This window comes from Saccoglossus kowalevskii, chromosome 4 (genome assembly GCF_978046115.1).
Source record: "Saccoglossus kowalevskii chromosome 4, keSacKowa6.1, whole genome shotgun sequence".
NCBI lineage: Eukaryota > Metazoa > Hemichordata > Enteropneusta > Harrimaniidae > Saccoglossus > Saccoglossus kowalevskii.
In genome coordinates this window covers 15,283,355-15,310,841 of record NC_140644.1, presented here as the reverse complement: position 1 = coordinate 15,310,841, position 27,487 = coordinate 15,283,355, and the positions used below count along the sequence as shown (strand labels likewise).

The window sequence follows — 27,487 nt, the reverse complement described above, 5'->3', positions numbered from 1 at the left end:
TGCAACATTATTTGTTTCTTCATCATGTACTTTATTAAAAATACTTCCAGCACTAATTTGCGACTCGTTCTGATCCCGAAAGATAATACTTACAGATTCATTCTGATCCTGAAGGACAATACTTTCTGATTCATTATGATCCCGAAGGACAGTATTGCTATGATCCCGAAGGACAGTATTGCTATGATCCCGAAGGACAGTATTGCTATGATCCCGAAGGACAGTATTGCTATGATCCCGAAGGACAATACTTTCTGATTCATTATGATCCCGAAGGACAATACTTTCTGATTCATTATGATCCCGAAGGACAATACTTTCTGATTTATTATGATCCCGAAGGACAGTATCGCTTTGATCCCGAAGGACAGTATCGCTTTGATCCCGAAGGACATTGGTTGGTGGGTTTCTACCCAAGGCCAACCTCTTCTTTAGAGCTTCACCTTTCTTCCAACCTTTCTTTCGAGGCATCTGAAAGATACAATTGTCAAAATACAAGTGATTTATTTAATATATTTGCTAAATTGAGCACTGTTTTTTACTTACAAGAGATAGGTACATTGTTATTAAAATACAGATGCTACCTGTGTCAATTTCATTAGCAATACTGCTAATTTGCAAGCAAAACAGTGAGATAAATTGCAAACTTGCATTGTGAGTTTTTTCCTTCACAGTTAAATACCACACGGCTGTCTTGAATTGGATCATCACACAAATGCATGTACATAGGTCTGATGTCTGTGTTTATGATTTTTGAAGTTTATACAGTTGTTAATAAAGAGCTAAACATACACTCATATCTACCTCTAAACATGTTCAAACATGATCAAAGTGTTTGTGTGAATGAGATCTGGTTGTAAAAAATGGTTGATTTCAAAAATATGTTACCTAAAAATTGTAGACATACAGGTGTCTTGAATTAGAACACTATAAAACTTTATTTACTGCTTAGAATGTCTATTGAATTACTAAACTAAAAACCTGATTGGTCCAGATATGTATGCATAGGCTAGAAAGATTGACACATATATATATCAATTCCCCAGTTGAGTGACAAAATGATCTACATATAGCATTAACTCCCACAAACCATGTGAACTTGGATATATTTTACCATAATGCTGACATGCAGTAATAATGTGTATAAATATCAATACATACTGAGCAGTATATAAGCATATATCCAGAGTTCACACTTCATTATTAACGGCTAACAAAATGTGCACATGTTTGATACATAATTTTTAACCAAATTAAAACTATATAAGGTATAGATCATAACAAATTCAACTTTCATGCCTAGACATATCTTACCTTTCAATATACAGGAATAGATTGTTATAGACTGCAAGTGAAATATAGAGAACTGTTAAATTATGCAACATAGTGAATTTACAATTATTATAGTAATGTGACGGTCAACACAGCAATTTTTGGTATTAATACATTTACAGTACTGTAAATGGCAAACCAATCACTATTCACTAAACTATTCACTCTTCGCTACAAATTATTTACAAAATTGTTTGCCCTGTTAATTGATTCAGGTTGATTTCAGGAAACGTGAAATAGCAAATCATTACAACCAATGATTATTGACAAAGGGTCATTAACTTGACCAGTGGCTGAAACCGCAACATGCAGTTAGTACTATAGGTCAAAGGTCACAATACAAAATAAAACAAGCAGCCTGTCAGCTGAGATAGCCCCGATGTTAGCTGTTCAAAATTAGATATCATCATGAATTGAACAAATCTCAGATAGGTATACCTGAGGTACCTATATGAATGGTATCCAAGCAATAGGCTCAAAATCAACCATTAGATAGTACACACAAGACGATTGAAATATCAATGCAACATACCCACAAGTAACAAAAATAGCAATTAAGGACCAGCAAGAAAATTTGGTAAAAAACACATGTGCAAAGAACTGGATGACTCCAGGTTTTGAAATTGTTAACACAAACATTGGGGTAACCCTGAATCTCTGGCCCCCGGCCAAATTGAATGGCCCCCTGGCCAATGAGCCATTTACATGCTTTTCTCACATATTTTAATATATTTAACACCACTAGCCAATCTCTGGCTCAGGCCAAATTGAATGGCATACATATAAAATATGTTCTTTGAAATTCAGTCCCTCATCCCCTTGGCTTTTATCGCCAATTTTTTTTGTCGCCAGAGTGATTTACCTCATCAATTTTGTTTCACGAGCGTCTCTAATGAATAACCTATCTAACCGCTGGACTGAATTAATGATATTATCAAAAAATCATAGAAGATTTGGCGAAAATCGGTCATTTTTGGCATCAACATATTTTTGCTCAGAAACGCAATGGCGATAAGACTCATTTTCAAGGACGCAGGTTGTTTGGATCGGAATGTTTCCTTTGTTTTGGGTTCGTTGTGAGTCTAGAGACATAATGTTATTTTTAGAGAATATAAAATATGTTCTGTTTCAATACAAGATTTTGATATGCCAATTGGGCAATTTTAACAATTTCTTACTGGAGCGTCCCCCTGTATAAATAGTCCTCTTCTGTCCAAAAATTGGCAATGGTACTAGCACAGAATGGACTTCCTGTTCTGCGCGTCTTTGATTGTAGCAATGTTCACAGCACTGTACGAAATACGCACACTCACGAATTTGACAACATTCACGGAAATACCAGTTACATCACTCATAACGATTGATGATTCGATTGCTGGCCGGGATAGATGTGTTTATTTCTTAGCTATATGTCTACACTTGCGTTTCTCAATTTCGATGTTTGAAATCATATCGCTGCTTTGGATGCAGTCGGTTGACAGAGTGTTTTGCTTTTGCGGCTCTTTGGGCATGGGCAACTGATTTTTAGGTTTCTTTTTTTAATATTCTGACGTTTACTTGGTCGTATTTTGTATATACCAGTCAGACACTGACAACAAGTAAGTAAACAGGCCTGGACTCAGAAGGCCCCAGAGAAAGCGTCATCGTACAACATTAATGAACTAAATTTACATTACAATCTCATGCTTCCGAACAATTCGATATTTATGATGGAAAACAAAGTATACAAGTACTGTCTACGATATACTGCAAAGTGGAAATAATATACTTATTTAACCATTGATTTTTGTACAAAACTCCAAGAACACAAAACAAACAACTGACAACAAAAGACAAAAAAAAAACTGCCGAGTACACTACACAGTCACTGTAGTCACACCAATAAGAAAAACATACAAAATAAATGTCAGTGAACACAATCTTTATAAAAAAAATTGCAGTTTGCAGCCTCTATGGACAAGTTCACAACCTCTAATATTGCAAAACTGTCAGTTGTGAACTGTACATTAAATCTTATTAGGATTTCCACATAAAGTTACACAGATCAAAAAAAAATTCAATATTAAGACAAGGAAAAATAATGCTTTTTTGTCAAGGCTATATACTAAATTCTCTTATCCTGAGGGTATTTTTGTGGGTGTACAAGTATGCATTAAAATTATCGAAACTTCAAAAGTAATCATAGTACAAATGTTAAGTGAACAAAATTATCAAGTGATTTTGGATTTGTTGGAAAAGTGGCCGAAAGGCTGTGACATTGTTTATTTGGTGATGAGAACTGCCAAGCCAGTTTATAAAACAGTGAACAAAGATTTTTTCGTAAATATTACTGACCACGAAAGACGCCCATCGCGAAATGTCTCTGTATTACTGTCGAGTCATGGTAACTTATCGGCCAATTCACTTCCGCGTTTTACGTACATTGGCGAGTGGCGTTAAATATATAAACATTTGCGAGAAAAACATGTAAATTAATAACTCATTGGCCGGGGCCTGAGATTCGGGTTACCCCCATACATTGCTAGTTTTGGGAATTGACGTTTGACCTTTCTAAATAATCGACACTATAAAATAGCGCCATTGTTCAATTATTTCACCCATTAGAGCTGTTAAATAATGTCTTTGTTTGTTTGTGACGCTCAAATGACACGTCTGTGACTTTCTAAATTGCCATATTGATTAACATGTGCAATGTTTTCAAGAGTTGAACACGGTGCACGCACTTCCGGTCGACATGACTGGGCGACGCCATGATTGTTTTACACGATAAATGACTAGAAAATGCACAAAATTTATCACATTTAATATCTTACACCGAAAACCGGACTTGAGAATGCGACAACTAGACCTTTACATTTCGGATATGTTCACTTATAGTTACATAAATTGTCATATATTATCAATATTCAACATTTGAATCTCCGATCATAAAATAAACATGTACTCACCTAAACGAAAGCGCAGCATATAAACTTCGACCGTCTGGTGGCGCTATATAGTTTTCACAGTCACGGCCTGAGAGACGGGCCGTTGTCCAAGTCCAACATTCTTAGTTATACCATTGAACAATAAACCAGTTCCATGGTTATACTAGTAATTAGTAGTCCAATAAAATTTACGAGATCAGATCACACGATTATTACACACCTTGTTGTTCTCAGATTGATTTGTTGAAATTGTATGCCTTTATTTTAATCTGTGCAAGTGCAAAAATGTGTTGTGAATTGATCAAAATTAAAGTACGCGTCTGTCACTGCGAGACCGTCGTTTTTTTTTTTTGGTAACTGTTATATGAGAGTTTATACCGGGCATACTCTGTCCCGGGATTCGCCCATACAGATGTAAACGAAATATTATACATATAAATTTTATAACCAGATCTTGACATAACTTAGACGTCTCTGGTATCATATTGACAACATAAATTTACAACATATTATAAGTTATTAAACCAAGTACAAGATAGAATGCGACAACTGTGGCACATGTACAAGAAAATATTGAAAATGTTTTGTCTATGCTGCTACAATTAACAGTTTCAAAAACGACTGTAGGTTCCATTTTGTAAGTTCCATGGTTACATGCACTTCTAGTATAATGTGCGCCCTCTATTGCAACCAGGCTGCAGTAGCTTCTTAATGATACATTTCTGCAATGAAGCCTCATATTTTAAGCTGAGTGACATGCGTTATATTTTATTATTTGAAATGTTTTCAGGTTATTTCAAATGAAAACATCCTGACGGTGTAGTGAACCTTGTTATTTAAATACACGCATTGCCGGATTAATGAATTACAAGAAATTAATCAATCCAATTAAGAAAGAAACTGTATACTGAAATCACTGCCATCGCCGCTATGTAAACCAGCCAGAAAACAACGTGCATGATTTAAATTACTATGCCAAACAGTAAACTGCAGAAAAAGTCATTTTACAAGTATATTTTCAATACTACCATAAAGAGCTATGGACAACTACCAAATTATAAACAACCCTTTATTTATTTATTTTTATTAACGCCACTCAAACACCATTTTCATTTTCCTACTTTATTACGAACACTTCACTATTTTCTTCATAGTTGCGACTAATTTGCAAGGTTATTGTGCCTTCATTTTCCTCACATATTTCGTTATGAATGTATTTGTACTAAGACTGTCGCCCCTGATTTGAAAGTCACTAAACATGTAACGGTTAACGTCATCATTGATATCCGTTTAAACTGAATTCCCCAGCCTTACGTCGAACACTTGTCGGTCTCTATGTTCTCCTTTGTCTTTCAATATTCAACGTTGTTTTCACGACTATTATGTAAATAACACTGCCATTCTCGCTATTACTTTTACTTGCCAAATACCCGCCGTCAGAAATCCATATGTTGTGTAGTTTGTCTGCTATCTTGCATTCTAGACATGAAACGTTCGTCAAATAATCACATCGAGCAAGTGCAATTTGTCATGAGCCACGCAGGCTCGAAACCCGTCATCGCTGCTATGCAGCTATATTTAGGGTTTCGAGCCCTATGGGGCGAAACCCTATTGTAATTGCTATGTTTATTAGGCTTTCAAGTCCCTTCAGGCTTGAAAGCCTATTGTTTTTGTTATGTTTATTATTATTATTATTATTATTATTATTAGGGTTTCGAGCCCTATGGGGCGAAACCCTATTGTAATTGCTATGTTTATTATTAGGGTTTCGAGCCCTATGGGGCGAAACCCTATTGTAATTGCTATGTTTATTATTATTATTTTTCCGCCGTTTTTTGTAACCACTGTAACTTGAAAAATAATGCAGCGATTGATTTGCCATTTTGCAGGCTGATAAAGGGCGATGAGTTGTGGTGCATACCCCAAAACCAGCCATGTAGGTCACATGACCTGGCCGCCATCTTAGGTAGAACACAAACCGGAAGTGCTCAATTGCACCACTTTCTGAGGGTCTAGGAACTTCCGGTTTTTTTGTGTGGCATCATTGGCTCATGTCTAGCAAATATCAGCAATAAAATCTTTAGCGGTCATGTGACCTTGGCCGCCATATTGGATTTTCCGAAAATTGATAAAAAACTTTTAAAATCTTCTTCTCAAAAATGGCTCATTCATGTGATTATACATTTGCTTTGCAGCACCTATGGCCATAGCCCTACAAAGTGACTGAAGCAGATTTTTGAAAAATGGCTTCCTTTGGCAGCCATCTTGGATTTAATAAAAAGTGAAAGTACGCTATAACTCATGAACAATTTGCCAGATTTAAACCAAAGTTGGCATACAACATTCCTTCCATAAGATGATTATGTGTTCATAAAAATATTTCCCATGATTCAAGTGGTTTTGGCGGCCATATTGAATTTATCAAAAAATTGCAAAAAACCTCAAAAAATTATCTTCTTAAAAACTGCTTGTTTGTTTGACAATCAATTCAGCATATAGTATCTCTGTTGATAGCTCTACAAAGTAACTGTAGCAGATTTTCGAAAAATGGCTTCTTTTGGCAGCCATCTTGGATTTAGTAAAAAGTGAAAGTACACTATAACTTATGAACGATTTGCCAGATTTAAACAAAACTTGGCATACAACATCCGCTCAATAAGATGATTATGTGTTCATGGAAATATTTCCCATGATTCAAGTGGTTTTGGCGGCCATGTTGAATTTATCACAAAAATTCTAAAAACCTCAAAAAATTATCTTGTTAAAAACTGCTTCCTTGTTTGAAAAGCAATTCAGCATATTGTATCTCTGTCGATAGCTCTACAAAGTTACTGAAGCAGATTTTCGAAAAATGGCTTCTTTTGGCAGCCATCTTGGATTTAGTAAAAAGTGAAAGTACACTATAACTTATGAACGATTTGCCAGATTTAAACAAAACTTGGCATACAACATCCGCTCAATGAGATGATTATGTGTTCATGGAAATATTTCCCATGATTCAAGTGGTTTTGGCGGCCATGTTGAATTTATCACAAAAATTCAAAAAACCTCAAAAAAATATCTTGTTTAAAACTGCTTGCTTGTTTGAAAAGCAATTTAGCATATAGTATCTCTGTTGATAGCTCTACAAAGTTACTGAAGTAGATTTTTAAAAATGGCTTCCTTTGGCAGCCATCTTGGATTTAGTAAAAGAGAAAAAATTCTATAACTCATGAACTATTTGTCCTTGCATTAAGTTTATCATATTCCTGTGAAATCAAATCCATATGTTGTGTAGTTTGTCTGCTATCTTGCATTCTAGACATGAAACGTTCGTCAAATAATCACATCGAGCAAGTGCAATTTGTCATGAGCCACGCAGGCTCGAAACCCGTCATCGCTGCTATGCAGCTATATTTAGGGTTTCGAGCCCTATGGGGCGAAACCCTATTGTAATTGCTATGTTTATTATTATTATTATTATTTTTCCGCCGTTTTTTGTAACCACTGTAACTTGAAAAATAATGCTGCGATTGACTTGCCATTTCGCATTCTGATAAAGGGCCATGAGTTGTGGTGCATATCCCAAAACCAGCTATGTAGGTCACCTGACCTGGCCGCCATCTTAGGTAGAACACAGACCGGAAGTACTCAATTGCACCACTTTCTGAGGGTCTAGGAACTTCCGGTTTTTTTGTGTGGCATCATTTGCTCATGTCTAGCAAATATAAGCAATAAAATCTTTAGCGGTCATGTGACCTTGGCCGCCATATTGGATTTTCCGAAAATTGACAAAAAACTTTTAAAATCTTCTTCTCGAAAATGGCTCATTCATGTGATTATACATTTGCTTTGCAGCACCTATGGCCATAGCTCTACAAAGTGACTGAAGCAGATTTTTGAAAAATGGCTTCCTTTGGCAGCCATCTTGGATTTAGTAAAAAGTGAAAGTACGCTATAACTTATGAACAATTTGCCAGATTTAAACCAAAGTTGGCATACAACATCCCTTCAATAAGATGATCATGTGTTCATAAAAATATTTCCCATGATTCAAGTGGTTTTGGCGGCCATATTGAATTTATCAAAAAATTGCAAAAAACCTCAAAAAATTATCTTCTTAAAAACTGCTTGTTTGTTTGACAATCAATTTAGCATATAGTATCTCTGTTGATAGCTCTACAAAGTTACTGTAGCATATTTTCGAAAAATGGCTTCTTTTGGCAGCCATCTTGGATTTAGTAAAAAGTGAAAGTACACTATAACTTATGAACGATTTGCCAGATTTAAACAAAACTTGGCATACAACATCCGCTCAATGAGATGATTATGTGTTCATGGAAATATTTCCCATGATTCAAGTGGTTTTGGCGGCCATGTTGAATTTATCACAAAAATTCAAAAAACCTCAAAAAATTATCTTGTTAAAAACTGCTTCCTTGTTTGAAAAGCAATTCAGCATATAGTATCTCTGTCGATAGCTCTACAAAGTTACTAAAGCAGATTTTCGAAAAATGGCTTCCTTTGGCAGCCATCTTGGATTTAGTAAAAAGTGAAAGTACGCTATAACTCATGAACAATTTGCCAGATTTAAACCAAAGTTGGCATACAACATCCCTTCAATAAGATGATTATGTGTTCATAAAAATATTTCCCATGATTCAAGTGTTTTTGGCGGCCATGTTGAATTTATCACAAAAATGCCAAAAAACTCAAAAAATTATCTTCTTAAAAACTGCTTGCTTGTTTGAAAAACAATTCGGCATATAGTATCTCTGTTGATAGCTTCACAAAGTGACTGAAGCAGATTTTTGAAAAATGGCTTCCTTTGGCAGCCATCTTGGATTTAGTAAAAAGTGAAAGTACGCTATAACTCATGAACAATTTGCCAGATTTAAACCAAAGTTGGCATACAACATCCCTTCAATAAGATGATTATGTGTTCATAAAAATATTTCCCATGATTCAAGTGGTTTTGGGCGGCCATATTGAATTTATCAAAAAATTGCAAAAAACCTCAAAAAATTATCTTCTTAAAAACAGCTTGTTTGTTTGACAATCAATTTAGCATATAGTATCTCTGTTGATAGCTCTACAAAGTTACTGAAGTAGACTTTTAAAAATGGCTTCCTTTGGCAGCCATCTTGGATTTAGTAAAAGAGAAAAAGTTCTATAACTCATGAACTATTTGTCCTTGCATTAAGTTTATCACATTCCTGTGAAATCAAATCCATATGTTGTGTAGTTTGTCTGCTATCTTGCATTCTAGACATGAAACGTTCGTCAAATAATCACATCGAGCAAGTGCAATTTGTCATGAGCCACGCAGGCTCGAAACCCGTCATCGCTGCTATGCAGCTATATTTATTATTAGGGTTTCGAGCCCTATGGGGCGAAACCCTATTGTAATTGCTTTGATTATTATTATTATTATTATTATTATTATTATTCTTCCGCCGTTTTTTGTAAGTTCTGTAACTTGAAAAATAATGCTGCGATTGGTTTGCCATTTTGCATGCTGATAAAGGACCATGAGTTGTGGTGCATACCCCAAAACCAGCTATGTAGGTCACATGACCTGGCCGCCATCTTAGATAGAACACAAACCGGAAGTGCTTAATTGCACCACTTTCTGAGGGTCTAGGAACTTCCGGTTTTTTTGTGTGGCATCATTGGCTCATGTCTAGCAAATATCAGCAATAAAATCTTTAGCGGTCATGTGACCTTGGCCGCCATATTGGATTTTGTGAAAATTGACAAAAAAATTTTAAAATCTTCTTCTCAAAAATGGCTCGTTCATGTGATTAGACATTTGCTTTGCAGCACCTATGGCCATAGCTCTACAAAGTGACTGAAGCAGATTTTTGAAAAATGGCTTCCTTTGGCAGCCATCTTGGATTTAGTAAAAAGTGAAAGTACGCTATAACTCATGAACAATTTGCCAGATTTAAACCAAAGTTGGCATACAACATCCCTTCGATAAGATGATTATATGTTCATAAAAATATTTCCCATGATTCAAGTGGTTTTGGCGGCCATATTGAATTTATCAAAAAATTCAAAAAAACTCAAAAAATTATCTTCTTAAAAACTGCTTGCTTGGTTGACAATCAATTTAGCATATAGTATCTCTGTTGATAGCTCTACAAAGGTACTAAAGCAGATTTTAGAAAAATGGCTTCCTTTGGCAGCCATCTTGGATTTAGTGAAAAGTGAAATTACGCTATAAATTATGAACAATTTTCCAGATTTCGATAAAACTTGGCATACAACATCCACTCAATAAGATGATTATGTGTTCATAAAAATATTTCCCATGACTCAAGTGGTTTTGGCGGCCATCTTGAATTTATCACAAAAATGCCAAAAACCTCAAGAAATTATTATCTTAAAAACTGCTTGTTTGTTTGACAATCTATTTAGCATATAGTATCTCTGTTGATAGCTCTACAAAGTTACTGAAGCCGATTTTCGAAAAATGGCTTCCTTTGGCAGCCATCTTGGATTTAGTAAAAAAGTGAAAGTATGCTATAACTTATGAACGATTTGCCAGATTTAAACAAAACTTGGCATACAACATCCGCTCAAGGAGATGATTATGTGTTCATGAAAATATTCCCCATGATTCAAGTGGTTTTGGCGGCCATGTTGAATTTATCACAAAAATTCAAAAAACCTCACAAAATTATCTTGTTAAAAACTGCTTCCTTGTTTGAAAAGCAATTTAGCATATAGTATCTCTGTTGATAGCTCTACAAAGTTACTAAAGTAGATTATCGAAAAATGGCTTCCTTTACCAGCCATCTTGGATTTAGTAAAAGAGAAAAAGTTCTATAACTCATGAACTATTTCTCCTTGCATTAAGTTTATCATATTCCTGGGAAATCAAATCCATATGTTGTGTAGTTTGTCTGCTATCTTTCATTCTAGACAAGAAACATTCGTCAAATAATCACATCGAGCAAGTGCAATTTGCCATGAGCCACGCAGGCTCGAAACCCGTCATCGCTGCTATGCAGCTATATTTATTATTTTTCCGCCGTTTTTTGTAACCACTGTAACTTGAAAAATAATGCTGCGATTGACTTGCCATTTCGCATTCTGATAAAGGGCCATGAGTTGTGGTGCATATCCCAAAACCAGCTATGTAGGTCACCTGACCTGGCCGCCATCTTAGGTAGAACACAGACCGGAAGTACTCAATTGCACCACTTTCTGAGGGTCTAGGAACTTCCGGTTTTTTTGTGTGGCATCATTTGCTCATGTCTAGCAAATATCAGCAATAAAATCTTTAGCGGTCATGTGACCTTGGCCGCCATATTGGATTTTCCGAAAATTGACAAAAAACTTTTAAAATCTTCTTCTCGAAAATGGCTCATTCATGTGATTATACATTTGCTTTGCAGCACCTATGGCCATAGCTCTACAAAGTGACTGAAGCAGATTTTTGAAAAATGGCTTCCTTTGGCAGCCATCTTGGATTTAGTAAAAAGTGAAAGTACGCTATAACTTATGAACAATTTGCCAGATTTAAACCAAAGTTGGCATACAACATCCCTTCAATAAGATGATCATGTGTTCATAAAAATATTTCCCATGATTCAAGTGGTTTTGGCGGCCATATTGAATTTATCAAAAAATTGCAAAAAACCTCAAAAAATTATCTTCTTAAAAACTGCTTGTTTGTTTGACAATCAATTTAGCATATAGTATCTCTGTTGATAGCTCTACAAAGTTACTGTAGCATATTTTCGAAAAATGGCTTCTTTTGGCAGCCATCTTGGATTTAGTAAAAAGTGAAAGTACACTATAACTTATGAACGATTTGCCAGATTTAAACAAAACTTGGCATACAACATCCGCTCAATGAGATGATTATGTGTTCATGGAAATATTTCCCATGATTCAAGTGGTTTTGGCGGCCATGTTGAATTTATCACAAAAATTCAAAAAACCTCAAAAAATTATCTTGTTAAAAACTGCTTCCTTGTTTGAAAAGCAATTCAGCATATAGTATCTCTGTCGATAGCTCTACAAAGTTACTAAAGCAGATTTTCGAAAAATGGCTTCCTTTGGCAGCCATCTTGGATTTAGTAAAAAGTGAAAGTACGCTATAACTCATGAACAATTTGCCAGATTTAAACCAAAGTTGGCATACAACATCCCTTCAATAAGATGATTATGTGTTCATAAATATATTTCCCATGATTCAAGTGTTTTTGGCGGCCATGTTGAATTTATCACAAAAATGCCAAAAAACTCAAAAAATTATCTTCTTAAAAACTGCTTGCTTGTTTGAAAAACAATTCGGCATATAGTATCTCTGTTGATAGCTTCACAAAGTGACTGAAGCAGATTTTTGAAAAATGGCTTCCTTTGGCAGCCATCTTGGATTTAGTAAAAAGTGAAAGTACGCTATAACTCATGAACAATTTGCCAGATTTAAACCAAAGTTGGCATACAACATCCCTTCAATAAGATGATTATGTGTTCATAAAAATATTTCCCATGATTCAAGTGGTTTTGGGCGGCCATATTGAATTTATCAAAAAATTGCAAAAAACCTCAAAAAATTATCTTCTTAAAAACAGCTTGTTTGTTTGACAATCAATTTAGCATATAGTATCTCTGTTGATAGCTCTACAAAGTTACTGAAGTAGACTTTTAAAAATGGCTTCCTTTGGCAGCCATCTTGGATTTAGTAAAAGAGAAAAAGTTCTATAACTCATGAACTATTTGTCCTTGCATTAAGTTTATCACATTCCTGTGAAATCAAATCCATATGTTGTGTAGTTTGTCTGCTATCTTGCATTCTAGACATGAAACGTTCGTCAAATAATCACATCGAGCAAGTGCAATTTGTCATGAGCCACGCAGGCTTGAAACCCGTCATCGCTGCTATGCAGCTATATTTATTAGGGTTTCGAGCCCTATGGGGCGAAACCCTATTGTAATTGCTATGTTTATTATTATTATTTTTCCGCCGTTTTTTGTAACCACTGTAACTTGAAAAATAATGCAGCGATTGATTTGCCATTTAGCATGCAGATAAAGGGCGATGAGTTGTGGTGCATACCCCAAAACCAGCCATGTAGGTCACATGACCTGGCCGCCATCTTGGGTAGAACACAAACCGGAAGTGCTCAATTGCACCACTTTCTGAGGGTCTAGGAACTTCCGTTTTTTTTTGTGTGGCATCATTGGCTCATGTCTAGCAAATATCAGCAATAAAATCTTTAGCGGTCATGTGACCTTGGCCGCCATATTGGATTTTCCGAAAATTGACAAAAAACTTTTAAAATCTTCTTCTCAAAAATGGCTCATTCATGTGATTATACATTTGCTTTGCAGCACCTATGGCCATAGCTCTACAAAGTGACTGAAGCAGATTTTTGAAAAATGGCTTCCTTTGGCAGCCATCTTGGATTTAATAAAAAGTGAAAGTACGCTATAACTCATGAACAATTTGCCAGATTTAAACCAAAGTTGGCATACAACATCCCTTCAATAAGATGATTATGTGTTCATAAAAATATTTCCCATGATTCAAGTGGTTTTGGCGGCCATATTGAATTTATCAAAAAATTGCAAAAAACCTCAAAAAATTATCTTCTTAAAAACTGCTTGTTTGTTTGACAATCAATTTAGCATATAGTATCTCTGTTGATAGCTCTACAAAGTTACTGAAGCAGATTTTTGAAAAATGGCTTTCTTTGGCAGCCATCTTGGATTTAGTGAAAAGTGAAATTACGCTATAACTTATGAACAATTTGCCAGATTTAAACAAAACTTGGCATACAACATCCGTTCAATAAGATGGTTATGTGTTTATGAAAATATTTCCCATGATTCAAGTGGTTTTGGCGGCCATGTTGAATTTATCACAAAAATGCCAAAAAACTCAAAAAATTATCTTCTTAAAAACTGCTTGCTTGTTTGAAAAACAATTCGGCATATAGTATCTCTGTTGATAGCTTCACAAAGTGACTGAAGCAGATTTTTGAAAAATGGCTTCCTTTGGCAGCCATCTTGGATTTAGTAAAAAGTGAAAGTACGCTATAACTCATGAACAATTTGCCAGATTTAAACCAAAGTTGGCATACAACATCCCTTCAATAAGATGATTATGTGTTCATAAAAATATTTCCCATGATTCAAGTGGTTTTGGCGGCCATGTTGAATTTATCACAAAAATGCCAAAAAACTCAAAAAATTATCTTCTTAAAAACTGCTTGCTTGTTTGAAAAACAATTCGGCATATAGTATCTCTGTTGATAGCTTCACAAAGTGACTGAAGCAGATTTTTGAAAAATGGCTTCCTTTGGCAGCCATCTTGGATTTAGTAAAAAGTGAAAGTACACTATAACTTATGAACGATTTGCCAGATTTAAACAAAACTTGGCATACAACATCCGCTCAATGAGATGATTATGTGTTCATGGAAATATTTCCCATGATTCAAGTGGTTTTGGCGGCCATGTTGAATTTATCACAAAAATTCAAAAAACCTCAAAAAAATATCTTGTTAAAAACTGCTTGCTTGTTTGAAAAGCAATTTAGCATATAGTATCTCTGTTGATAGCTCTACAAAGTTACTGAAGTAGATTTTTAAAAATGGCTTCCTTTGGCAGCCATCTTGGATTTAGTAAAAGAGAAAAAGTTCTATAACTCATGAACTATTTGTCCTTGCATTAAGTTTATCATATTCCTGTGAAATCAAATCCATATGTTGTGTAGTTTGTCTGCTATCTTGCATTCTAGACATGAAACGTTAGTCAAATAATCACATCGAGCAAGTGCAATTTGTCATGAGCCACGCAGGCTCGAAACCCGTCATCGCTGCTATGCAGCTATATTTATTATTATTATTATTCTTCCGCCAACTTCAAACGACTTCTTCTCTGAAACGGCTGGACCGTTTTGCCTGAAAATTTGTATATACCTTCTACATGCCATGCCATTAAAAGTGACTGAAACAGATTTTCGATTAGTCACGTGGTTCGGCCGCCATCTTGAAACTCATTAAATATGCATGTCTCTTGTATCTCAAAAACTATTGCATGTACAAACATGGAACTAACTGTATATTGAAGGCAACGGACAAGAGAATTGGCCAAAATATTGGATGACCATATATGGTCATGCAACTCATTAAATATGCATGTCTCTAATATCTCAGGCATTATTGCAAGTACAAAGATGGAACCAACGCTATATTGAAGACATTGGACAAAAGAATTGATCAACATAGTGTGTGACCATATATGGTCATAGAACTCATTAAATATGCGTGTCTCTAATATCTCAGGCATTATTGCAAGTACAAACATGGAACCAACGCTATATTGAAGACATTTGACAAAAGAATTGACCAACATATTCGATGACCATATATGGTCATAGAACTCATTAAATATGCATATCCATAATATCTCGAACACTTTTAAAGATATAGACATGTACCCAAACCTATATTGAAGACATTGGACAAGAGAATTGACCAACACATTCGATGGCCATATATGGTCATAGAACTCATTTAATATGTATATCTATAATATCTCAGGCACTATTGCACATACAGACATGGAACCATTGCTATATTGAAGGCTTTGGACAAGAGAAATTGTCAACATGTTCAATTGCCATATATGGTCATATAACTCATTAAATATGCATGTCTCCAATATCTCAAGCACTATTGCATGTATAAACATGGTACCAATGCTATATTGAAGGCAATAGCAAAGAGAATTGGCCAACATATCCGTTGACCATATATGGTCATAGAACTCATTTAATATGCATGTCTCTAATATCTCAAGCGCTATCCCATGTACAAACATGGAACAAACACTATATTGAAGGCAATAGCATAGAGAATTGACCAACATATCCGTTGGCCATATATGGTCATAGAACTCATTAAATATGCATGTCTCTATTATTTCAAGCACTATAGCATGTACAGACAGGGTACCAACGCTATATTGAAGGCAGTGGAAAAGAGAATTGGCCAACATATCCGTTGACCATATATGGCCATGGAACTCATTAAATATACATCTGTATAATATCTCGAACACTATTGAAGTTACAGACATGGAAATAGCGCTATAATGAAGGCATTGGGCCATAACGTCATGTAACCTACACGTATATTCATTGCACAAATCAAATCTTCAAACTTTTTTTTTCAAATTTAATGGTGTTATGGCCCTCCTTCTTGAAAGCCGTTAATAGCTGCTCTGCAGCTATATTTATTAGGGTTTCGAGCCCATTTGGTCGAAACCCTATTGAAATTGTTCCGTTTATTATTATTAGGGTTTCGAGCCCATTTGGTCGAAACCCTTTTGTAATTGTTCCGTTTATTATTATTAGGGTTTCGAGCCCATTTGGTCGAAACCCTATTGTAATTGTTCCGTTTATTATTATTAGGGTTTCGAGCCCATTTGGTCGAAACCCTTTTGTAATTGTTCCGTTTATTATTATTATTAGGGTTTCGAGCCCATTTGGTCGAAACCCTATTGTAATTGTTCCGTTTATTATTATTATTATTATTATTATTATTATTATTCTTCCGCCTAAATTTTTGGTCACGCTTTATGTCAACACCGTTGGACCGATCAGTTCCATACTTGCCACAATGGTAAAGCTGTATGAGATCTGGTGCATATCCTAAGTTCAGACACATAGGTCACATGACCAGGCCGCCATCTTGGATTAAAGGCGAAATTTTCAATGCCGAATTGCGCACCTTTCTGAGGGTCTGAGTGCTCCAATTTTTTTATGATAGTAGCAGTGCGACAAGGGCTACAAATTTCATCAAAAAAAACTTTAGCGGTCACGTGACTAATTTTTTTCTAGAATTTTTTTAATTTTCTTTTGCATCTCATTTGCATAATTTTCGACTAATCAACTATCCCTGAATAACTTTGAAAGATCATATGACATAGTATTTAATTCCAAAATATGAAGTCCAGGCGATAAGCCGTTTTTTAGAAGAAGATTTTAGAATGTTTTTTCATATTTTTTTTGTTCTTTTATATGGTCACGTGACCTCATTTTATAGACATAATTGCAATATCTCAAGCACTGTTACAGATAGGAACATGCAACCAGTGCAATATTGAAGTGATGGTACATGAAATTCTACTAACAAACAAGATGACCATATATGGTCATGTGATCTCATTAAATATGCATAAATGTAATATATCAAGCACTGTTACAGATAGCGACATGCAACCTGTGCAATATCGAAGCTATAAGACACGAGATGTGACTAACTAATGTGATGACCATATATGGTCATGTGACTTCATCAAATATGCATAAATGTAATAACTCAAGAACAGTTACAGACGGGAACATGCAACCAGTGCAATATCGAAGCTGTGAGACAAGAAATGTGACTAACAAATGTGATGACCATATATGGTCATGTAACTTCATCAAATATGCATACATGAAATAACTCAAGCACTGTTACAGACATGAACATGCAACCTGTGCAAAATCGAAGCTATGGGACATGAGATGTGAGTAACTAATGAGATGACCGTATATGGTCATGTGACGTCATTAAATATGCATAATTGTAATATCTCAAGCAGAATCACAAATAGAGACATGCAACATATGCAATATCAAAGCTATGAGACAAGAGATGTGACTAACTAATGTGATGACCATATATGGTCATGTAACTTCATCAAATATGCATAAATGTAGTAACTCAAGCACTGTTACAGATAGGAACATGCAACCAGTGCAATATTGAAGCTATTGCACAACAGAAGTGACTAACACATCTGATGACCATATATGGTCATGTGACCTCATCAAATATGCATAAATGTTATATCTCAATCACTGTTACAGATAGGAACATGCAACCAGTGCAATATTGAAGCTATTGCACAACAGAAGTGACTAACATATCCGATGACCATATATGGTCATGTGACCTCATCAAATAAGCATAAATGTAATAACTCAAGCACTATTACAGACGGGAACATGCAACCTGTGCAATATCGAATCTATGGAACAATAGATGTGACTAACTAATGTGATGACCATATATGGTCATGTGACCTCATCAAATATGCATAAATGTTATATGTCAAGCACTGATACAGATAGGAACATGCAACCAGTGCAATATTGAAGTTATTGCACAACAGAAGTGACCGACACATCCGATGTCCATATATGGTCATGTGACATCATTAAATATGTATGATTGTAAAACATTAAGCACTGTTACAGACAGGAACATGTAACATGTTTAGTATGAAGGCCATGCAAATCCATTAATATATTCTTGTCGATGATGCTGGTTTTGGAACGCTGCTAATAAGTCAGTGGGCTCGAAACCCGACATTGCTGCAACGCAGCTATATTTATTAGGGTTTCGAGCCCATTTGGTCGAAACCCTTTTGTAATTGTTCCGTTTATTATTATTATTATTATTATTATTATTATTATTCTTCCGCCTAAATTTTTGGTCACGCTTTATGTCAACGCCGTTGGACCGATCAATTCAATACTTGCCACAATGGTAAAGCTATATGAGATCTGGTGCATATCCTAAGTTCAGACACGTAGGTCACATGACCAGGCCGCCATCTTGGATTAAAGGCGAAATTTTCAATGCCGAATTGCGCACCTTTCTGAGGGTCTGAGTGCTCCAATTTTTTTATGATAGTAGCAGTGCGACAAGGGCTACAAATATCATCAAAAAAAACTTTAGCGGTCACGTGACTTTTTTTTTTAGAATTTTTTTAAATTTTGTTTTGCATCTCATTTGCATAATTTTCGACAAATCAACTAACCCTGAATAACTTTGAAAGATCATATGACATAGTATTTAATTCCAAAATATCGAGTCCAGGCGATAAGCCGTTTTTTATAAGAAGATTTTAGAATGTTTTTTCATATTTTTTTGTTCTTTTATATGGTCACGTGACCTCATTTTATAGACATAATTGCAATATCTCAAGCACTGTTACAGATAGGAACATGCAACCAGTGCAATATTGAAGTGATGGTACATGAAATTCTACTAACAAAGAAGATGACCATATATGGTCATGTGATCTCATTAAATATGCATAAATGTAATATATCAAGCACTGTTACAGATAGGGACATGCAACCTGTGCAATATCGAAGCTATAAGACACGAGATGTGACTAACTAATGTGATGACCATATATGGTCATGTGACTTCATCAAATATGCATAAATGTAATAACTCAAGCACAGTTACAGACGGGAACATGCAACCAGTGCAATATTGAAGTGATGGTACATGAAATTTTACTAACAAACAAGATGACCATATATGGTCATGTGACCTCATTGAATATGCATAAATGTAATATATCAAGCACTGTAAGAGTTAGGGACATGCAACCTGTGCAATATCGAAGGTACGGGTCAAGAGATGTGGCTAACTAATGTGATGACCATATATGGTCATGTGACTTCATTAAATATGCATAATTGAATTATCTCAAGCACTGTTACAGACATGAACATGCAACCTGTGCAAAATCGAAGCTGTGGGACATGAGATGTGAGTAACTAATGTGATAACCGTATATGGTCATGTGACGTCATTAAATACGCATAAATGTAATAACTCAAGCACTGTTACAGACAGGAACATGCAACCAGTGCAATATTGAAGTGATGGTACATGACATTTTACTAACAAACAAGATGACCGTATATGGTCATGTGACGTCATTAAATATGCATAACTGTAATATCTCAAGCAGAATCACAGATAGAGACATGCAACCTATGCAATATCGAAGCTATGAGACAAGAGATGTGGCTAACTAATGTGATGACCATATATGGTCATGTAAAGTCATCAAATATGCATAAATGTAATAACTCAAGCACTGTTACAGATAGGAACATGCAACCAGTGCAATATTGAAGCTATTGCACAACAGAAGTGACTAACACATCCGATGACCATATATGGTCATGTGACCTCATCAAATATGCATAAATGTTATATCTCAAGCACTGTTACAGATAGGAACATGCAACCAGTGCAATATTGAAGCTATTGCACAACAGAAGTCACTAACATATCCGATGACCATATATGGTCATGTGACCTCATCAAATAAGCATAAATGTAATAACTCAATCACTATTACAGACGGGAACATGCAACCTGTGCAATATCGAATCTATGGAACAAGAGATGTGTCTAACTAATGTGATGACTATATATGATCATGTGACCTCATCCAATATGCATAAATGTAATAACTCAAGCACTGTTACAGACGGGAACATGCAACCTGTGCAATATCAAAGCTATGGGACAAGAGATGTGACTAACTAATGTGATGACCATATATGGTCATGTGACCTCATCAAATATGCATAAATGTTATATTTGAAACACAGTAACAGATAGAAACACACAACCTGTGCAATATCGAAGCTATGAGACAAGATATGTGACTAACACATCTGATGCCAATACACGGTCATGTGACATCATTAAATGTGCATAAATGTAATAACTCAAGCACTGTTACAGATAGGAAAATGCAACCAATGCAATATTGAAGTTATTGCACAACAGAGCTGACAAAAACATCCGATGACCATATATGGTCATGGGACATCATTAAATATGCAAGATTGTAATACCTTAAGCACTGTTACAGACAGGAACATGCAACATGTTTAGTATGAAGGCCATGCAATTTCCTTTAATATATTATTGTCAATGATGCTGATTTTGGAACGCTGCTAATAAGTCAGTGGGCTCGAAACCCGACATTGCTGCAACGCAGCTATATTTATTATTATTATTATTATTCTTCCGCCTAAATTTTTGGACACGCTTTATGTCAACACCGTTGGACCAATCAGTTTCATACTTGCCACAATGGTAAAGCTGTATGAGATCTGGTGCATATCCTAAGTTCAGACACATAGGTCACATGACCAGGCCGCCATCTTGGATTAAAGGCGAAATTTTCAATGCCGAATTGCGCACCTTTCTGAGGGTCTGAGTGCTCCAATTTTTTTATGATAGTAGCAGTGCGACAAGGGCTACAAATTTCATCAAAAAAAACTTTAGCGGTCACGTGACTTTTTTTTTTAGAATTTTTTTAAATTTTGTTTTGCATCTCATTTGCATAATTTTCGACAAATCAACCAACCCTGAATAACTTTGAAAGATCATATGACATAGTATTTAATTCCAAAATATTGAGTCCAGGCGATAAGCCGTTTTTTATAAGAAGATTTTAGAATGTTTTTTCATATTTTTTTTGTTCTTTTATATGGTCACGTGACCTCATTTTATAGACATAATTGCAATATCTTAAGCACTGTTACAGTTAGGAACATGCAACCAGTGCAATATTGAAGTGATGGTACATGAAATTCTACTAACAAACAAGATGACCATATATGGTCATGTGATCTCATTAAATATGCATAAATGTAATATATCAAGCACTGTTACAGATAGGGACATGCAACCTGTGCAATATCGAAGCTATAAGACACGAGATGTTACTAACTAATGTGATGACCATATATGGTCATGTGACTTCATCAAATATGCATAAATGTAAAAACTCAAGCACAGTTACAGACGGGAACATGCAACCAGTGCAATATTGAAGCTATTGCACAACAGAAGTGACTAACACATCCGATGACCATATATGGTCATGTGACCTCATCAAATATGCATAAATGTTATATCTCAAGCACTGTTACAGATAGGAACATGCAACCAGTGCAATATTGAAGCTATTGCACAACAGAAGTCACTAACATATCCGATGACCATATATAGTCATGTGACCTCATCAAATAAGCATAAATGTAATAACTCAAGCACTATTACAGATGGGAACATGCAACCTGTGCAATATCGAATCTATGGAACAAGAGATGTGACTAACTAATGTGATGACCATATATGGTCATGTGACCTCATCAAATATGCATAAATGTTATATTTGAAACACAGTAACAGATAGAAACACACAACCTGTGCAATATCGAAGCTATGAGACAAGATATGTGACTAACACATCTGATGCCCATACACGGTCATGTGACATCATTAAATATGCATAAATGTAATAACTCAAGCACTGTTACAGACGGGAACATGCAACCTGTGCAATATCGAATCTATGGAACAAGAGATGTGACTAACTAATGTGATGACCACATATGGTCATGTGACCTCATCAAATATGCATAAATGTTATATCTCAAGCACTGTTACAGATAGGAAAATGCAACCAATGCAATATTGAAGTTATTGCACAACAGAGCTGCAAAAACATCCGATGACCATATATGGTCATGGGACATCATTAAATATGCAAGATTGTAATACATTAAGCACTGTTACAGACAGGAACATGCAACATGTTTAGTATGAAGGCCATGCAATTTCCTTTAATATATTATTGTCAATGATGCTGATTTTGGAACGCTGCTAATAAGTCAGTGGGCTCGAAACCCGACATTGCTGCAACGCAGCTATATTTATTATTATTATTATTATTATTATTCCGCCTAAATTTTTGGTCACGCTTTATGTCAACGCCGTTGGACCGATCAATTCAATACTTGCCACAATGGTAAAGCTATATGAGATCTGGTGCATATCCTAAGTTCAGACACGTAGGTCACATGACCAGGCCGCCATCTTGGATTAAAGGCGAAATTTTCAATGCCGAATTGCGCACCTTTCTGAGGGTCTGAGTGCTCCAATTTTTTTATGATAGTAGCAGTGCGACAAGGGCTACAAATCTCATCAAAAAAAACTTTAGCGGTCACGTGACTTTTTTTTTTAGAATTTTTTTAAATTTTGTTTTGCATCTCATTTGCATAATTTTCGACAAATCAACTAACCCTGAATAACTTTGAAAGATCATATGACATAGTATTTAATTCCAAAATATCGAGTCCAGGCGATAAGCCGTTTTTTATAAGAAGATTTTAGAATGTTTTTTCATATTTTTTGTTCTTTTATATGGTCACGTGACCTCATTTTATAGACATAATTGCAATATCTCAAGCACTGTTACAGATAGGAACATGCAACCAGTGCAATTTTGAAGTGATGGTACATGAAATTCTACTAACAAACAAGATGACCATATATGGTCATGTGATCTCATTAAATATGCATGAATGTAATATATCAAGCACTGTTACAGATAGGGACATGCAACCTGTGCAATATCGAAGCTATAAGACACGAGATGTGACTAACTAATGTCATGACCATATATGGTCATGTGACTTCATCAAATATACATAAATGTAATAACTCAAGCACTGTTACAGACGGGAACATGCAACCTGTGCAATATCGAAGCTATGGGACAAGAGATGTGACTAACTAATGTGATGACCATATATGGTCATGTGACCTCATCAAATATGCATAAATGTTATATTTGAAACACAGTAACAGATAGAAACACACAACCTGTGCAATATCGAAGCTATGAGACAAGATATGTGACTAACACATCTGATGCCCATACACGGTCATGTGACATCATTAAATATGCATAAATGTAATAACTCAAGCACTGTTACAGACGGGAACATGCAACCTGTTCAATATCGAATCTATGGAACAAGAGATGTGACTAACTAATGTGATGACCACATATGGTCATGTGACTTCATCAAATATGCATAAATGTAATAACTCAAGCACAGTTACAGACGGGAACATGCAACCAGTGCAATATTGAAGTGATGGTACAAGAAATTTTGCTAACAAACAAGATGACCATATATGGTCATGTGACCTCATTGAATATGCATAAATGTAATATATCAAGCACTGCAAGAGTTAGGGACATGCAACCTGTGCAATATCGAAGGTATGGGTCAAGAGATGTGGCTAACTAATGTGATGACCATATATGGTCATGTGACTTCATTAAATATGCATAATTGAATTATCTCAAGCACTGTTACAGACATGAACATGCAACATGTGCAAAATCGAAGCTGTGGGACATGAGATGTGAGTAACTAATGTGATGACCGTATATGGTCATGTGACGTCATTAAATATGCATAAATGTAATATATCAAGCACTGTTACAGATAGGGACATGCAACCTATGCAATATCGAAGCTATGAGACAAGAGATGTGGCTAACTAATGTGATGACCATATATGGTCATGTAATTTCATCAAATATGCATAAATGTAATAACTCAAGCACTGTTACAGACGGGAACATGCAACCTGTGCAATATTGAAGCTATGAGACAAGAGATGTGACTAACTAATGTGATGACCATATATGGACATGTGAGCTCATCAAATATGGATAAATGTAATAACTCAAGCACTGTTACAGACAGGAACATGCAACTAGTGCAATATTGAAGGTCTTGCACAAGAGAGATGACTAATACATCTGATGACCATATATGGTCATGTGACCTCATCAAATATGCATAAATGTAATAACTCAAGCACTGTTACAGATAGGAACATGTAACCAGTGCAATATTGAAATTATTGCACAACAGAGGTAACTAACATATCCTATGACCGTATATGGTCATCTGACCTCATCAAATATGCATAAATGTAATAACTCAAGCACTGTTACAGACAGGAACATGCAACTAGTGCAATATTGAAGGTCTTGCACAAGAGAGATGACTAACACATCTGATGACCATACACGGTCATGTGACATCATTAAATATTCATAAATGTAATAACTCAAGCACTGTTACAGACGGGAACATGCAACCTGTGCAATATCGAATCTATGGAACAAGAGATGTGACTAACTAATGTAATGACCATATATGGTCATGTGACATCATTAAATATGCAAGATTGTAATACCTTAAGCACAGTTACAGACAGGAACATGTAACATGTTTAGTATGAAGGCCATGCAATTTCCTTTAATATATTATTGTCAATGATGCTGATTTTGGAACGCTGCTAATAAGGCAGTGGGCTCGAAACCCGACATTGCTGCAACGCAGCTATATTTATTATTATTATTATTCCGCCAGATTTTTCGCTAAGCGCCATTCGAACACCGTTGCACATATCTTGAAATTTTTTTCACATGTTTGTAAAGTTTGATGAGATCTAATGCATATCCTAAGATGATGCATATTGGTCACGTGGCCATTTTGAATTTAAGGCAAAAAATGGCATGCTCATTTAAACACGTTTCTGAGGGTCTAGGAGTCTCAAACTTTCGCTTAAAAGAAGCATTGGCCCTAGAGCTACGTATTTTATGAAAAAAAAGTTGAACGGTCATGTGACTTTTTTTTCTAGAATTTTCTGAAATATTGTTTTGCATCTCATTTGCATAATTTTGATCGTATCAAAATTCCACGCCATAATTTTGAAGAACATCATACATACTACAGATTAGTCAAAAAATCATGAAAGTGCGACCAGTAGTTTTGGAGCAGTTGATTTATGAATATTTTTCACATTTTATATAAAATAGTCAGCAATGTTGCATTATGGGAAAGGGGGGAGGGGCCCATATACGACACATATTGAATTGACATATATTGAGAACTATTGTATATACAAACATGGAACTAACGCTATATTGAAGACATTGGACAAGAGAATTGACCAAAATATTGGATGACCATATATGGTCATGCAACTCATTAAATATGCATGTCTCTAATATCTCAGGCACTATTGCAAGTACAAACATGGAACCAATGCTATATTGAAGACATTGATCGAGAGAATTGACTAACATATTCGATGACCATATATGGTCATAAAACTCATTAAATATGCATATCCATAATATCTCGAGCACTTTTAAAGATAGACACATGTACCCAAACCCATATTGAAGGCATTGGACAAAAAAATTGACCAACATATAAAATGACCATATATGGTCATAGAACTCATTAAATATGCATGTCTCTAATATCTCAGGCACTATTGCAAGTACAAACATGGAAGCAATGCTATATTGGAGACATTGGACAAAAGAATTGACCAACATAGTTGATGACCATATATGGTCATATAACTCATTAAATATGCATATCCATAATATCTCGAGCACTTTTAAAGATATAGACATGTACCCAAACCTATATTGAAGACATTGGACAAGAGAATTGACCAACACATTTGATGACCATATATGGTCATATAACTCATTAAATATGCATATCCATAATATCTCAAGCACTTTAAAGATAGAGACATGTACCCAAACCTATACTGAAGGCATTGGACAAACGAATTGACCAACATTTTAAATGACCATATATGGTCATAGAACTCATTAAATATGCAAGTCTCTAATATCTTAGGCACTGTTGCAAGTAGGAACATTGAACCAATGCTATATTGAAGACATTGGACAAGAGAATTGACAAACATACCCGGTAACTATATATGGTCATGGAACTCGTTAAATATGCATGGCTATAATATCTCGGACACTATCACATATACAAACGTGGAACCAACTTTAATTTTGAGGGCCATTGCAAACAGTCATACATGGCCATGCATTGCATGTGACTTGGCCATGTGCCATGGTCTTGAAAACCGGTCATTGCTGCTATGCAGCTATATTTAGGTTTTCAAGACACATGTCTTGGAAACCTTTTGTAATTGTTATGTTTTTTATTATTATTATTATTATTATTATTATTATTATTATTAGGTTTTCAAGACACATGTCTTGGAAACCTATTGTAATCGTTATGTTTTTTATTATTATTATTCCGCCAGATTTTTCGCTAAGCGCCATTCGAACACCGTTGCACATATCTGGAAAATGTTTTCACATGTTTGTAAAGTTTGATGAGATCTAGTGCATATCCTAAGATGACACATATTGGTCACGTGGTACGGCGGCCATTTTGAATTTTAGGCGAAAAATGGCATGCTCATTTAAACACCTTTCTGAGGGTCTAGGAGTCTCAAACATTCGCTTAAAAGAAGCATTGGCCCTAGAGCTACGTATTTCATGAAAAAAAAGTTGAACGGTCATGTGACTTTTTTTTCTAGAATTTTCTAAAATATTGTTTTGCATCTCATTTGCATAATTTTGATCGTATCGAAATTCCACGCCATAATTTTGAAGAACATCATACATACTACAGATTAATCAAAGAATCATGAAAGTGCGACCAGTAGTTTTGGAGCAGTTGATTTATGAATATTTTTC

General features: G+C 35.3%; 1 long non-coding RNA gene across 1 annotated transcript; it reads right to left on the bottom strand.

The window, feature by feature from the left end:
* Positions 1–7: 7 nt before the first annotated feature.
* Positions 8–4,331, bottom strand: LOC146746643 (uncharacterized). Its single transcript, XR_014929167.1, has 3 exons — positions 4,281–4,331; positions 1,315–1,345; positions 8–471 (listed from the first exon to the last, which is right to left on the bottom strand). It is a non-coding gene; the product is annotated as an uncharacterized LOC146746643 (long non-coding RNA).
* Between the last annotated feature and the right edge of the window lie 23,156 nt (positions 4,332–27,487).